Source organism: Coffea eugenioides, chromosome 7 (assembly GCF_003713205.1).
Source record: "Coffea eugenioides isolate CCC68of chromosome 7, Ceug_1.0, whole genome shotgun sequence".
Lineage (NCBI taxonomy): Eukaryota > Viridiplantae > Streptophyta > Magnoliopsida > Gentianales > Rubiaceae > Coffea > Coffea eugenioides.
This window is the reverse complement of record NC_040041.1, coordinates 8,835,639-8,850,007: the sequence shown is the minus strand read 5'-3', so window position 1 is coordinate 8,850,007 and position 14,369 is coordinate 8,835,639. Positions and strand designations below refer to the sequence as shown.

The following is a 14,369-nucleotide window of genomic DNA, read 5'->3' as shown; positions in this document are numbered from 1 at the left end:
TAATTTGCCGAGCAATTTGAATTGATAAATAAAAAGTATCTGCACTCAACCTGCAAACTAAAGTATTGCTGTAGAAGTACTGAATTATGACATCAAATCTCGTGCTCTAACACATAACGACCTATCTGCTCCTCTTCCTTGAACCCATGAAAGATCAGACAACAAGAATAAAATCAACAGCTCCAGTCGGATTCGCATTCATCCCAAAAATATCCCAGACAATTTCCTTTCTCCTTTCTACTAATTAGAAGTAACTTAAGGCAAGTAAACAACGCTACAAGAATATCAAACTGTCCTACACTATTCTAATTCAATTGCTAATATGTTTTATGTGATAATCAAGTCTAATGTGAAAGATTGCATTTGTGTCATGTGGTGGTGGTGGGATTTGACAATTTAGTTCTTTTAGGATTACAAGTGTCTTTTTTCTATGAATGATCGAAAGAACCACTTTAATTTAAATAATAAATATTAATTAAATTTTGAGACGAAAGTATTCAATTTCTTTCAAATATCAAAATATCCAATATTTTTAGTTTGATCTAGATCTATCCTAATTCCGCCCTATATTTGAGTTGGGAAATTTAAGAATACATGGTGTAATATGAATAAATATTTTATAAAAATGGTAATATGATTATAATGGATAGAAACTAAAATTAACTTGTAATGAAATGAATGTTTTGAGAGTAGAAAAACATTTGCAATATATCAACAAACATATCATAAAATATTTTCATTGACAAACCAAACACCGGAAAATTATAAAAAAAGGAATTCGGAAAATATTTTCACTTAATAACCAAACACTGAAAAATTATGGGGAAGGAAGTGATTTTTCAGGAAAATGACTTCGATGGAAAATATTTTCCCTCGGTCCAACCAAACGGACCCTTCAAGGAAACCTTTTTCCTTTTTTTTCTTTTCTTTTTTCCAAACGATAACATGAAAACCTTTTTCCTTATTTCGCCTGTGTTTAAGGATATCAAATTTTGAGTACTTTTTTTTTCCAAATTTGTACGCCGTAAACTTGATGATCGAACATGGTGGTCCGGCTTATCTCACTAGTGACGTAAGCTTTATCCATTTTCTTTTTTGATGGGACTGACTTTTGCCTCTATAGTCAGCTTAGGGGAGAACTGAACCAGGTTGCTTCCGCTCAGAATTTGTTATGGCCTGGAATCAGTCCAAATTGTCATGCACAAATGACTGGGATGACTCAGCAAGGGAGTAGCACCAGAAATGTGATAGCATGAAGAGAGTCACGAGGATAGCAATTGATATAACAGAATGAAGAGTAGTTATTTGGCGGGAAAAGTAGTTAGTTACTAGCAGGCTGTGTCTTGAGCTCAAAGCTAAGATTTGTATAAATAATTCATCTGCATTTGCAGGCAGGGCAGGTAATACGTTGTTCCAGATTTCTTTCCTAATCAATTCAATCCTTCTTTTCCCTCTCTATTCCCTCTCCCTTATTCCTGATCTCATTCTCAATTCTTTCTCTCTCCTTCCCTTCCCTATCTCAGATATCTTCAATTCATTTAGTTCGATCCCTAACAGTGGTATCAGAGCTTGCGATCCAAGGATCGCAAGCTTCAATTCACTGACAAACATGGCTGAAGGTACTCGAATGAAAAGCTTTGAGGAGCAACTCAGGAAACAAGATGTCAGAATCCAAGCAGTCCTTGACTCCATGGTTGCAGACAAGCAAGTCATGGAAGAAAGACTGGAGACAAATCAAAGGGAGATGCGAGCATTAATGGAGGCCAATAATTCAGAACTGAAAAACTTTATGAGTAATCAAATTAGCTCGATTTTGAGGAGTTTGCAAGGCGACAAGGGAATCTTGGGAAATCCAACTGGTTCAGCAGATCGAACTCCTAATCACCGAGCTAGTGGAGTTCAAAATGTCAGGCATGGTGAATTTGGCAATTCATCTGGCAGAGAGGGACCGCATTGGCCCATGGAGGTCCCCAGGCTGGACTTTCCCAGATTTGATGGCCATAGTCCCAAGGAATGGATCAGGAAGTGTGAAAAGTTCTTCCAACTGTTTCGCACTCCTGAAGAATAGCAGATTGACTTGGTGGAACTACACTTAGAAGGCAAGGCAGATCTCTGGTATCAAAATTTCAAAAAGGATCGAGGAATAGTTCATTGGAAGGATTTCAGTTTGGAAGTATGTAGGAGGTTCAGCACTGTAGGGGAAGCAGATGCGGTGGAGGAGTTCAGCAAGCTCAGCCAATCATCCACTGTATTGGCTTATCAGGAGAAGTTTGAAGAGTTGAGGTCCATTGTAATGATCCAGGTGCCAGAACTGACTGAATCTTACTACATTTCCAGTTTCCTAAGTGGATTGATGGGGGAAATTAAGTCTGCTGTGAAGATGCATAGACCAGACACTCTACAAGCTGCTTTTGAGATGGCCAGATGGCAGGAGCATCATTTGGAGCTTGTTCACAAGTTCAGCAGGACCACACTCAAGAGTACATTGCACTCAGGCTCCTATGGTCTTACTAAGGGAACGCAGGGAGTCCAGGATCCAGGAGCAAGGCAGGCTAGTACTTCGCCAACAGACTACAGCAAGAAGTCCAACTCACAGCAAGTTTTTAGGAAGATTTCTCCTACTGAATTCCAATACAGGAAGGAGCACAACCTATGCTTTAGGTGTGGGGACAGATTTACTCCCGGACACACTTGTAAGAGCAAGGGGGTCCACATGATGTTAATAGAAGATGAGGAAAAAGGTGAGGCAGAACAAACAACAGAAGAAGAGGAAGTTATTGAGTACATGGGAAACCAGCAGGAGCAGGATGTGATGTTGACCCTGCATGCAATGACAGGGGAATTATCCTCAAGTGTCATCAAAATGCAGGGGCAGTTCAAGAATCATCAGCTGACAATCCTATTGGATGGAGGAAGTACCAATTGTTTTATCAGGAGATCAGTGGCTCAGTTGTACCCAGAAGCTGTGCAGAAGCATAGGCCTTTTAAGGTCAAGATTGCTGATGGCAAAGAGCTGCACTGTGATCAATGGATTCCAGGAATGCAGTGGGACATGCAGGGCCACATATTTACACATGATGTATTTGTCATGGACCTGGAACCTTATGATATGATCCTTGGGGTGGATCGGATGAAAACTTACAGCCCCATTACCTTTGATTTCAAGAGACTAAACCTGTCTTTTGAGAAGGGAGGAGAGCACGTGGTGTTAAAAGGAGACTCCAACAATGCAAACGTTAGAATGCAGCAAGGCTCAACAGCTCATAAATATGTCAGACATAAGATCAGGAAAGCACTGCAGCAATCTTGTATGGTGAAGGTTCACAACTCACAGGTAATTTCTGAACCAGATTCTCTTACTCAGTTGTTGGCCAAATATGATGATATCTTTGCAGAACCTAAAACTCTTCCCCCAAACAGATGCCATGATCACCAAATCCCCCTTAAACCAGATGCCAAACCTTTCAAAATTCCCCCATATAGGTACCCCCATGTACAGAAAAATGAAATTGACAAGCAAGTGAAGGACATGCTAACCTGTGGTCTTATACAAATTAGCCACAGCCCCTTTGCATCACCTGCTCTCTTAGTTAAAAAGAAAGATGGGAGTTGGAGGCTTTGTATTGATTATAGACAACTGAACAATTTTACCATCAAAGATAAATTTCCAATCCCTATTATAGATGACTTACTGGATGAGTTACATGGAGCCAGGGTCTTCTCTAAAATTGATCTGCGATCAGGTTATCACCAAATCAGAATGAGACCTGAGGACATCCATAAAACTGCTTTTAGAACTCATTCTGGACTTTATGAATTTCTTGTAATGCCATTTGGCCTGACAAATGCCCCCGCCACTTTTCAAGCACTAATGAACTCAGTTTTTGAACATTACATCAGAAAATTTGTCCTTGTGTTCTTTGATGACATTCTGATCTATAGTCCAGATTATAAAACCCACTTACACCACTTATCCTTAGTATTAGGAACCTTGAGAAAACACTCCTTGTTTGCAAAGATGTCTAAATGTTCTTTTGGTCAAAACCAAGTGGAGTATCTGGGACATGTTATCACTAGTGAAGGTGTGAATACTGACCCATCCAAGGTGGAGGCTATGCTGTCCTGGCCAACTCCTACTTGTTTAAAGGCCCTCAGAGGATTTTTAGGCCTAACAGGGTATTACAGGAGGTTTGTTAAGGGGTATGGAGAAATTGCTAAGCCCCTCACTGAGTTACTGAAGAAGGATCAATTTGCTTGGAGTGCTGTTGCAGAATCTGCATTTCAACAGTTGAAGGAGGTCATGAGTAAATCTCCAGTATTAGCATTACCTGACTTCTCAAAACCATTCCAATTGGAAACTGATGCTAGTCAGTTAGCTATTGGGGCTGTGCTGATACAACAAGGGAGACCTATAGCTTACTACAGTCAAGTGTTGGGCCAGAAGAACCAGACCAGATCCACCTATGAAAAAGAACTCCTATCACTCATCACAGCAGTTCAAAAATGGAAACACTACTTGATGGGGAACCACTTTATTATAAAGACTGACCATGAGAGCCTCAAATACTTGTTGGATCAGAAAATAAACACTCCCCTTCAACAGAAGTGGCTGGTTAAACTTATGGGGATGGATTATGAGATCCAGTATAAGAGGGGTAAGGACAATGTGGTTGCTGATGTATTATCAAGGAGGGGAGAGCAGGAGGAGTCAGCAGAAACATTTGTACATGCCATCACTGCCATCAAGCCTCAATGGCTGTCAATGGTAGCTGAGAGCTACAATGGTGATGACATGGCAAAGGAGGTTCTACTGAGGTTGGCCATGGGAGCTGAAGCACTACCTGACTACTCTTATAACCAAGGGATTTTGAGATTTAAAGGAAGGATTTGGGTAGGAGCAGAGGCTGGACTAAGGCAAAAATTGATTTCCTGTTTTCATGATTCTTGTCTGGGAGGTCACTCTGGGAATCATGGTACTTATCAGAGGATCAAAAGCTACCTATACTGGCCTGGAATGAAAAAGGAGGTCGAACAGTATGTACAGAATTGTGATGTCTGCAAGAGAAGTAAAAATGAGAATTGCGCTTATCCAGGACTGTTGCAGCCATTGGCCATTCCTGAGCAAGCGTGGCAACAAATTACCATGGATTTCATAGAATGTTTGCCTAAATCTTTTGGTTGTAATGTCATCTATGTGGTGGTAGACAGATTTACTAAATATGCTCATTTCATCCCTATGACTTCTCATTACACTGCTAAAAGTGTAGCAGAGACATTCTTTGATCAGATCTTCAGGTTACATGGCCTACCAACACACATTGTCTCTGATAGGGATAAAGCCTTTACTGGCTTGTTCTGGCAGGAACTCTTCAAGATGCTTGGCACAGAGCTAAACCTCACTTCTGCATATCACCCTCAGTCTGATGGACAGACTGAGAGGGTTAATAGATGTGTAGAAAGCTACCTGAGGAGTGTGTGTATGTATCAACCAGGGAAGTGGAGGAAATGGCTTCCTGCAGCAGAATGGTGGTATAACACTAACCACCATAGCAGTCTACAAATGTCCCCTTTCCAGGCCTTATATGGTTACAAACCTATACAACTGAACCTGAGGCCCGATAAAACAATAGTAGCTGATGTGGAGGATTGGGCACAGGAAAGAGTAGGCTGGAATTTCTTGCTCAAAGAGAACTTGTTTAAAGCTCAGAACAGAATGAAGCAAATGGCTGATAAAGGGAGGAGTGACAGGGAGTTTATAGTGGGAGAGTGGGCTTATTTGAAGCTCCAACCTTACAGACAAACCTCAGTAGCCGTAAGGAGGAATTTGAAACTGACTGCTAAGTACTACGGGCCCTATCAGGTGGAACAAAAGGTGGGGACTGTAGCATACAAGCTGAAGCTACCTGCAGGATCCACCATACACCCTGTTTTTCATGTTTCATTGCTCAAGAAGTCACCAATGGAGGCTCCAGTCAGCACTACCTTGCCTACCTTGAACGCAGATAGTGAGTTTGAGGTCACCCCCTCAGCAGTGTTGGATAGAAGGACAATCTATAGGAAGGGTCAGGAAGTTGAGCAAGTGTTGGTGCAGTGGGAAAACATGGAACCTGAGGAAGCCACTTGGGAGGATTGGACGTTCATTCATGCTCAATTTCCTTCTTTCCAAATCAATCAATCCTAGAGACTAGGATTGTTTTTAGGGGGAGGTATTGTTATGGCCTGGAATCAGTCCAAATTGTCATGCACAAATAACTGGGATGAGTCAGCAAGGGAGTAGCACCAGAAATGTGATAGCATGAAGAGAGTCACGAGGCTAGCAATTGGTATAACAGAATGAAGAGTAGATAATTGGCGGGAAAAGTAGTTAGTTACTAGCAGGCTGTTTCTTGAGCTCAAAGCTAAGATTTGTATAAGTAATTCATCTGCATTTGCAGGCAGGGCATGTAATACGTTGTTCCAATTTCTTTCCTAATCAATTCAATCCTTTCCTTTCCCTCTCTATTCCCTCTCCCTTATTCCTGATCTCATTCTCAATTCTTTCTCTCTCCTTCCCTTCCCTATCTCAGATATCTTCAATTCATTTAGTTCGATCCCTAACAGAATTCAGTCGAGTCTTCTTGGATTCTTCTTGAGAACTTACAACTTATTCTTCCTCGCGTGTAATCACAAGAGGTTACTTCAGAGCTGAGTTTATTCTTCTTAATAACTTACGAGTTATTCGTCCTCGTGTGTAATCACAAAGACTAGAGAAATACCATATCACTCCTCGTGTGTAATCACAAAGACTAGAGAAATACCATATCACGGCAGTGGCTAAATCCCCAGAAGAAGAGCATCCGGTCAAGGCCTTTGGATGGGCTGCCGGAGAGTGATCTGGGATCCTTTCTCCTTTCCACTTCTCGAGAAGGTGATCACTTAAAATGAGTATTTATGGAAAAAAGTTGTGATTTTTTATCCCTTTTTCTTCTTTTCTGCTTTTATGTTCTCTGATTTTATCATCAAGAGTTCTGTTACTGATGGAGGTTTTTGTATTGGGCTGTTGCTAGCAGGCAAACCGGGGAGCAAGATGTCAAAGTAAAGATTTTGTATGCTGGAATGTGCCATTCTGATCTTGATGGGATCAAAAATCTAAGGGGCGTTTCTAAGTACCCTTTTCTCCCTGGGTATGGCATCATTCCTTCTAATCCCTTTCCATTCTAATTTTAGGACTATTTAAGCATATATGCAGTATTTGTATGTGTTTCGAAGTGAGGTTTTTTTTTTTGAGCATTTATGTCTGGAAAAAGGAATGCTAGATCGCGATTGATTTTCCAAGATCTACGTGTTTATATATGTCTGAAAGAGTATCCTTTGCGAAAATTTGTAAGGGTTTATTGAATAGAGCTCAGGTTCAATTGGGCCTATATTAAAATGAAGTTAGATTTAAGTAAGGAATACAAGAGAAATTATAAATGTGTCTGTACGAGTCTTAGGATACTTGTTAGGAAAATCCGTCATTTAATAGGATTTTGCAAAATTTTGGAAATTTTAATGATGGAGCTGGCATGATGGCCCTCCTGGCTCCTGTTTATTCAAACAAAATAACATATCAAGTTGGTTTACTGCACGAGTTTTGAATTTGACTTTACTAACTTACAAGAAAAGCAATAATGTTAACTTTTTGATACATTATTGTAAGCAGCTTTATATGGAATTGATTATGTGCAAGATACCAATAATTGCTAATCCTTTCCTGGCAACTAAAAAGACTAATTAGTATGGATCTGTTTATGAATGGGAGAAAAGCTGAGGCAAACAATGCAAGTTGTTTTACTAATGTTTTTCATGCTTGCAACTATATTGTGGATAGTCATAGTTGAACTTGAAACCAATAATTCAGAAAATCTGGATTTTGAATTTACTATTGTGCCTTGCTGCTCCGTCTTTTTCTGTTATCTCAGCTATCAAGTCTAGCAGTATTATCAAAACACATGAAAAAAAAATACAAAAGCAAGTAAAAAGGGGAAATGAGCTTTTCAGGCTGACACAGTTGCATTTTCTTAAATGCAGGCATGAGATTGCAGGCATAGTAGAAGAGATTGGTAGCAAGGTGACGAAATTCAAGGTGGGCAATAAAATTGGTGTTGGTGTATGGTAGGATCATGCCGCTCATGCGATAGGTGCACTCGAGAACTTGAGAATTATTGTATTAAGGTGTTTATACCTACCTACAATGGAACCTATCATGATGGAACCCGAACATATGGACGACACTCTGATTTTATTGTTGTTGATGAGCAATTTGCAGTTCGTTGGCCGGAAAACCTTCCTTGATGCTGGAGCTCCTTCCTCTTGATGCTGGAGCTCCATTACTATTTGCTAGGATCACAACTTACAGTCCACTGAAGCACTTTGGGCTCGACAAGCCACGCTTGCATGTTGGTGTTGTGGGGCTTGGTGGGCTCGGCCATGTGGCTGTGAAAATAGCAAAAGCTTTTGGTGCAAAGGTGACAGTCGTCAGTACATCCCATGCCAAGAGAGATGAAGCCATCGAACGTCTTGGTGCTGACCCTTTTATTATTAGCAAGGATCAAGATCAATTACAGGTACTTTCTCCTCCCAGAAAATAGTGCACAATGTAACTTTTAGGTTATCCCTTATTTGTAACCTCTGTTTGTTAATTGAACTTCGACAGGCTGCTTCAGGAACACTGGATGGCATTCTGGATACAGTCTCTGCTATTCATCCTCTCCTACCATTGCTAAGTTTGTTGAAGTTTGAAGGAAAGCTTGTCCTGCTTGGTGCCACCAAGGCCCTTGAGTTACCAGTTCCTCCTCTACTTATGGGTGAGAAACATATTGCTATGTGCTAAAAAAGCAGTGCTTAGTAACTTGTTACAACCACCATTATTGCTATAGTTTTTCACTTGTGCAATAAGAGGCTTCATCTAATAGAATGTACTTGCAGGGAGGAAAGTTGTCAGTGGGAGTGGCATTGGTGGAATGAAAGAGATGCAGGAGATGATCGACTTCTGTGCAAAACACAACATACTACCAGATGTTGAGGTCATACCAATGGACTACGTAAACACTGTTGGGAAAACTGGGTAATTTCTCACACAATAATTTAACTAGTGATTTAAACTGATTCAATAATTTTCAAGAAAAATCGTTAAAATAATCTCCTAAGACAGAATTATCATTCCAAGTAAATTTTCAGGAAAGGTTGGAGGGGTCATAAGCAGTCCCACTTAAAATCCAGTTTCCTATGACAGAATTTACATGCACAGTGTATTATCACAAATAGATCCGTGTATACATAAATAATATGTACACACGAATAAGAAAAATGCATCCAAATGAACCGTATAAAACACTACAAATAAAATTCGACAAATATATTGAATATTATACAAAATTGAAAAGAAACTACTAAATAAATGTGAAATAAATAAAAGAGATAAGGAAAGAAAGCACCCGAAAATTGATAACGAAGTTCGGCCAATTTGCCTAATCTCCAGACACCGCCTAAACGTTCTGCTCTTAATAATTTTAGGAGAAGAAAGAATTACAAAATAATTTTTTTTGGTGTTCCTCTTTGGTGTGTCTATTTAAGAAGGCTTGAGAGTTATTTTATAATTCTCGAACAATCCCTTAACTTTTAACTTCGCCGATGTGAGATGAAGATTATGCTATAAAAGTAAAAAATTGTGGGTTTTGATAAATCAACAAATCTCCATTTTGGCATAATTTCTAGTCCCACCAAAAATATAAATCTTCTCACTCAAACAAAAAATAACAAACGGTCCTTGCGGTGTCTCCAAATTTGCGCTCTCAGGCGTCAAATCAAATGTGTTGGATGTTGACCAAGTCTAAACAATGTTCAAATTTGGATCTTATAACTACCTTGGTCAGCATATTTGCAAGATTCTCTGTAGTCCGAATCTTCTGGAAAAAAATCTCGTCTTCTTCGAGAATTTTTCGCACAAAATGATAGTGAACATCAATGTGCTTCGTTCTTGCGTGCAAGATCTGGTTCTTTGCTAAGTGAATAGCACTCTGACTGTCACAAAACACGTTAATGTGTTTTTAACCAACTCTCAAGTCTTCAAGCAATCCTTGAAGCCAAATTGCCTCCTTCACAGTTTCAGTAATCGTCATATACTCTGCCTCTGTTGTAAACAAAGCCACTGTTGACTGCAAAGTAGACTTCCAATTAACTGGCGCCTTGACAAACGTGAACAAGTAGCCAGTTGTAGAACGTCGTTTATCCAAATCACCTGCATAGTCAGAATCACAATATCCAACTGCACATTGACCAAGTGATTCATCCTGCTCAAATACTAATCCAACATCTACATTATCTTGGATATACCGTAGAATTTATTTCACAGCTTGTCAATGACCCGTACTGGGATCATGCATAAACCTGCTTACCATACTAACTGTCTGTGAAATGTCGGGTCTTGTACACACCATTGCATACATCAAGTTACCAACTGCATTAGCATATGGGACTTTCGCCATATATGCTCGCTCTTCATCCGTCTTTGGAGATAATAGGCTGCTAAGTTTCAACTGAGGAGCAAACGGAGTACTTACAGGTTTTGAATTTCCATTCATACTAAAACGTTAAAGTATCTTATTCAAATACTGCTTCTGTGTTAGACAAAGTTTGCCTCTCGTTGTATTCCTGCTTATCTCCATATCGAGAATCTTCTTAGTTTCTCCCAAATTCTTCATCCCGAACTGTTTACTTAACTGAATTTTCATTTTGTCAATTTCAACTTGGTTCTTTGACGTTATCAGCATATCATCAACGTACAAGAGTAAGTAGATGTAGGACTCATATCGTAACTTGCGCAAATACACACATTGGTTATATTTGTTTCTTGTGTATTTCTGACCCATCATGAACTGGTCAAATCGTTTGTATCATTGTTTCGGTGATTGCTTCAATCCATACAACGATTTGCTCAATTTACAAACCCAATTCTCTTTACCAGCAACTTTGAATCCATCTGACTGAAACATATAGATTTCTTCCTTCAAGTCACTGTGAAGAAACGCGGTCTTCACATCAAGTTGAGTTAGTTTCAAATTCAACTGTGCTAGCAAGATCAACAAAATTCTAATAGAGGAATGTTTAACAACTGGGGAAAATATCTCATTATAATCAACTCCCTCCTTTTGAGCGTAGCCTTTAGTTACCAATCTTGCATTGTAGCAAACATCAATCTTATCAGGAAATCCTTTTTTCTTTATAAATATCCATTTGCATCCAATTGCCTTTTTGCCCTTCAGTAGTTGTGTCAACTTTCACGTCTTGTTTTTCTGAAGAGATTGCATCTCTTCTTCAATAGCATCTTTCCATCTACCATTTTCTGTATTTTGAACTGCTTCATAAAATGTGGATGGAACATCATCAACAATTAGAAGTGCATAGGCCATCATGTCAGCAAAACGAGTAGGTTTTTTAATTTCTCATTTTGACCTATTGACGGCAATTGACTCTTGCTGTTGTTGAGGTTTTTGGGTAGAAACCTCTTTCTCTTTCTCATTTGACTCCTCTTCTGTCATGTGAGAGTCATTGATGGTGCTATTTGTTGGACTCACCATTATTTGCTTAAATTTCACCTGTTTCGGCGTACACTCCACCTGTTGCGAAGTACCACTAGTCTCATCCTGTGTTACCTTTGATGAAATTTGTTGATTTTTTAAAACCCACAATTTTTTACTTTTGTGGTATAATCTTCATTCCACATCGGTGAATTTAGAAGTTGAGGGATTGCATGAAAGTTATAAAATAACTTTCAAGTCTTCCCAATTAGACACACCAAAGAGGAACACAAAAAAAAATTATTTTGTAATTCTTTTTTCTCTCAAAATTATTAAGAGCGGGTCGCTTAGGCGGTGTCCGAAAATTAGGCAAAATTGGCCGAACTCCGTTATCAATTTTTTGGTGCGTTCTTTCCTTATCTTTTTTATTTATTTCGCATATATTTAGTAGTTTCTTTTCAATTATAGTATAGTATTCAATATATTTGTCGGATTTTATTTGTAGTGTTTTATACGGTTCATTTGAGTGTATTTTTTTTATTCGTGTGTCCGTATTGTTTATGTATACACGGGTTTATTTGTGATAATACATCATACACGTAAATTCTGCCATTGAAAACTGAGTTTTAAGTGGGACCGCTTGTGACCTCTCCAGCCTTTCCTGAGATTTTACTTGAAATAGTAATTCTGTTTTAAGAGATTGTTTTAATGATTTTTCTTGAAAATTACTGAATCGGTTTAAATCGGTAGTTGAATTATTGAGTGGGAAATTACTCGGTTTCCCCAACAAACACTGCAATCGAGCGTCTTGAAAAAGCTGCATAAATTGAGCTTCCTGGTTGTGTAGATCTCTTGTTCTTTAAGAGAATTCACTCTGTTCAGAGAGATCATGAAGATGATTTGCCAACTGATATCCCGGCCTTGAGCTGTGTTCTTGAGAATTTTGAGTGGTGGGAATGCCAGCGTTACGTGTGTCTTCTCATTATGATGTTCAAAGAGTCTTTTCAAGTTGCAGATATACGAGTGTTATGAATGTCATCACCAATGATGGTTCTTAATAATTTTGGGTATGTGATGATGGCTATGAAAATCAACAAAGTTTCATTTGCATCTTACCTCCAGATTCTAAGCATTTTCACTTCGTATTTGATAGATTTCAAACTATTTGAATAGTAATTTGGGAAGTTCTAATATCTTTTGCAGTGCCATAGATGCTAAGTTAACCTCTATTTTAACAGGTTTTGTGTCTCTAAAGAAAGTAACGTCCCTGCCATACTTCATTTTTAACATTTTTTTTCTTCAATAGGGGAGGAGAAGGAGGAGGGATTTGAAGTAATGTCCCTATTATAAAGAAGTTCCGTCTTGAGGGGTGCTAAAAAAATTCTAAAATTTTCCCATTCCAAAATTTCCTTAATACATGTGTCTGAACGCTATAAATTAGTTCTATCCAATATGCTCTGCAACCCTTCAAGATCCAACTTAAGTGGTAAGGATATTAATCAAAGATGACATAAGGTCTCTAATTTGATTATCAAAATCCTTCTTCTTCTTCATTATCCCATAAGGTTTGGAGTTTTTCTTTAAAAAAAAAAAAAGAGTACAGGGTAGCTGCAGCAGCACAAGACTGCAGCGTAGCACCACAAGACTGCTGCAAGTGCAGCACAAAAGTAGCTGATCACATTCACACCGTTGTTAGTTCAGGAGGATCTGATGTCTTTGTTGATTCCTTAGGTCGTATAATTATTTGAGTGGCTCAGATTCTTCAGAGAGAGTTGACCTGACTCGATACAAGTTTGATGCGTCTCACTTTTGTTAGTAGTACTTAGTTGTATTGGTATTATTTTTTTGAAGAAAAAACTGAAATGAATAATAGAGATAAAGAAAAAGTGTCAGTGGAATACTTGAGATGGCAATTTATCATTGGACGAAATTATAACTGGTTTACATTCACAAATTTAGTCACAAGAACCACTAAGATGAAAACTCACCAATAAAAGGTAGGTGTTCAACTGTAAATGAAGTGCAAACCAAAGTACAAGGTAGAAGAGGGATTAGAATCCTGTTTATTGAATTTCTTTTCATTGTTCCCCTCCAGCTATTTATATCTAAAATTTTATGATTACATGAAATCATCTAATTGTGTATTTTTTTTTCTTTTAATCTCTAGATCAACATAGTAAAAAAGTAATATTCTATTGAGAATACTTTGACATTCAATTTTCACGAAACATTTAAACGGTGAAAAATGAGTCAAAATTGTAACAAAATTTGTAATGATTAATCAAAAGGTAAAACTTAATTAATTTTATATGAAATTTTTTATGTATAGCTAACACAAGTGATAAAATATATTATGAATGGTGTTGATTTTTTAAAAATAATTTTTAAATTTATTTTATTGGAATGTAAATTTCTCTCTCCAATGCAATGGAGATGAGTCTAATCTGGTAGAAGATTACCATGTTATTGCTTCACCGGTAAAGATTGCCTAAAAGGTAATAAATCAATTTCCAGTCATCAACAATATTGGATCGCATGCAAAATTGCAGCCATATGACCATTTCATTAAATTGATCCTCAAGAATAAGGCTTCAAGCAATTAAATGGGGTGGTTTCTTAAGCTACCATTTCGTACAATTCGCAATCATTCCTTGAGTAAAAAAGAGACACCATTTTCTTTTCTTTTCCATCAACTGTAATGGCTGCCATCTTGAGTACAAAAGAACTACCTCGTGTGTTAGGGCTTTTGAAGTTGAATAGGGTCACTGGATCCTGTCCATTCTATTGGTACATTTAGATTTTGAGACACCGACAAAAGTTGGGTAACTTAAG

General features: G+C 38.3%; 1 pseudogene; it reads left to right on the top strand.

The window, feature by feature from the left end:
• Positions 1 to 1,609: 1,609 nt before the first annotated feature.
• On the top strand, positions 1,610 to 12,569 carry LOC113776802 (annotated as a pseudogene).
• Positions 12,570 to 14,369: the final 1,800 nt, after the last annotated feature.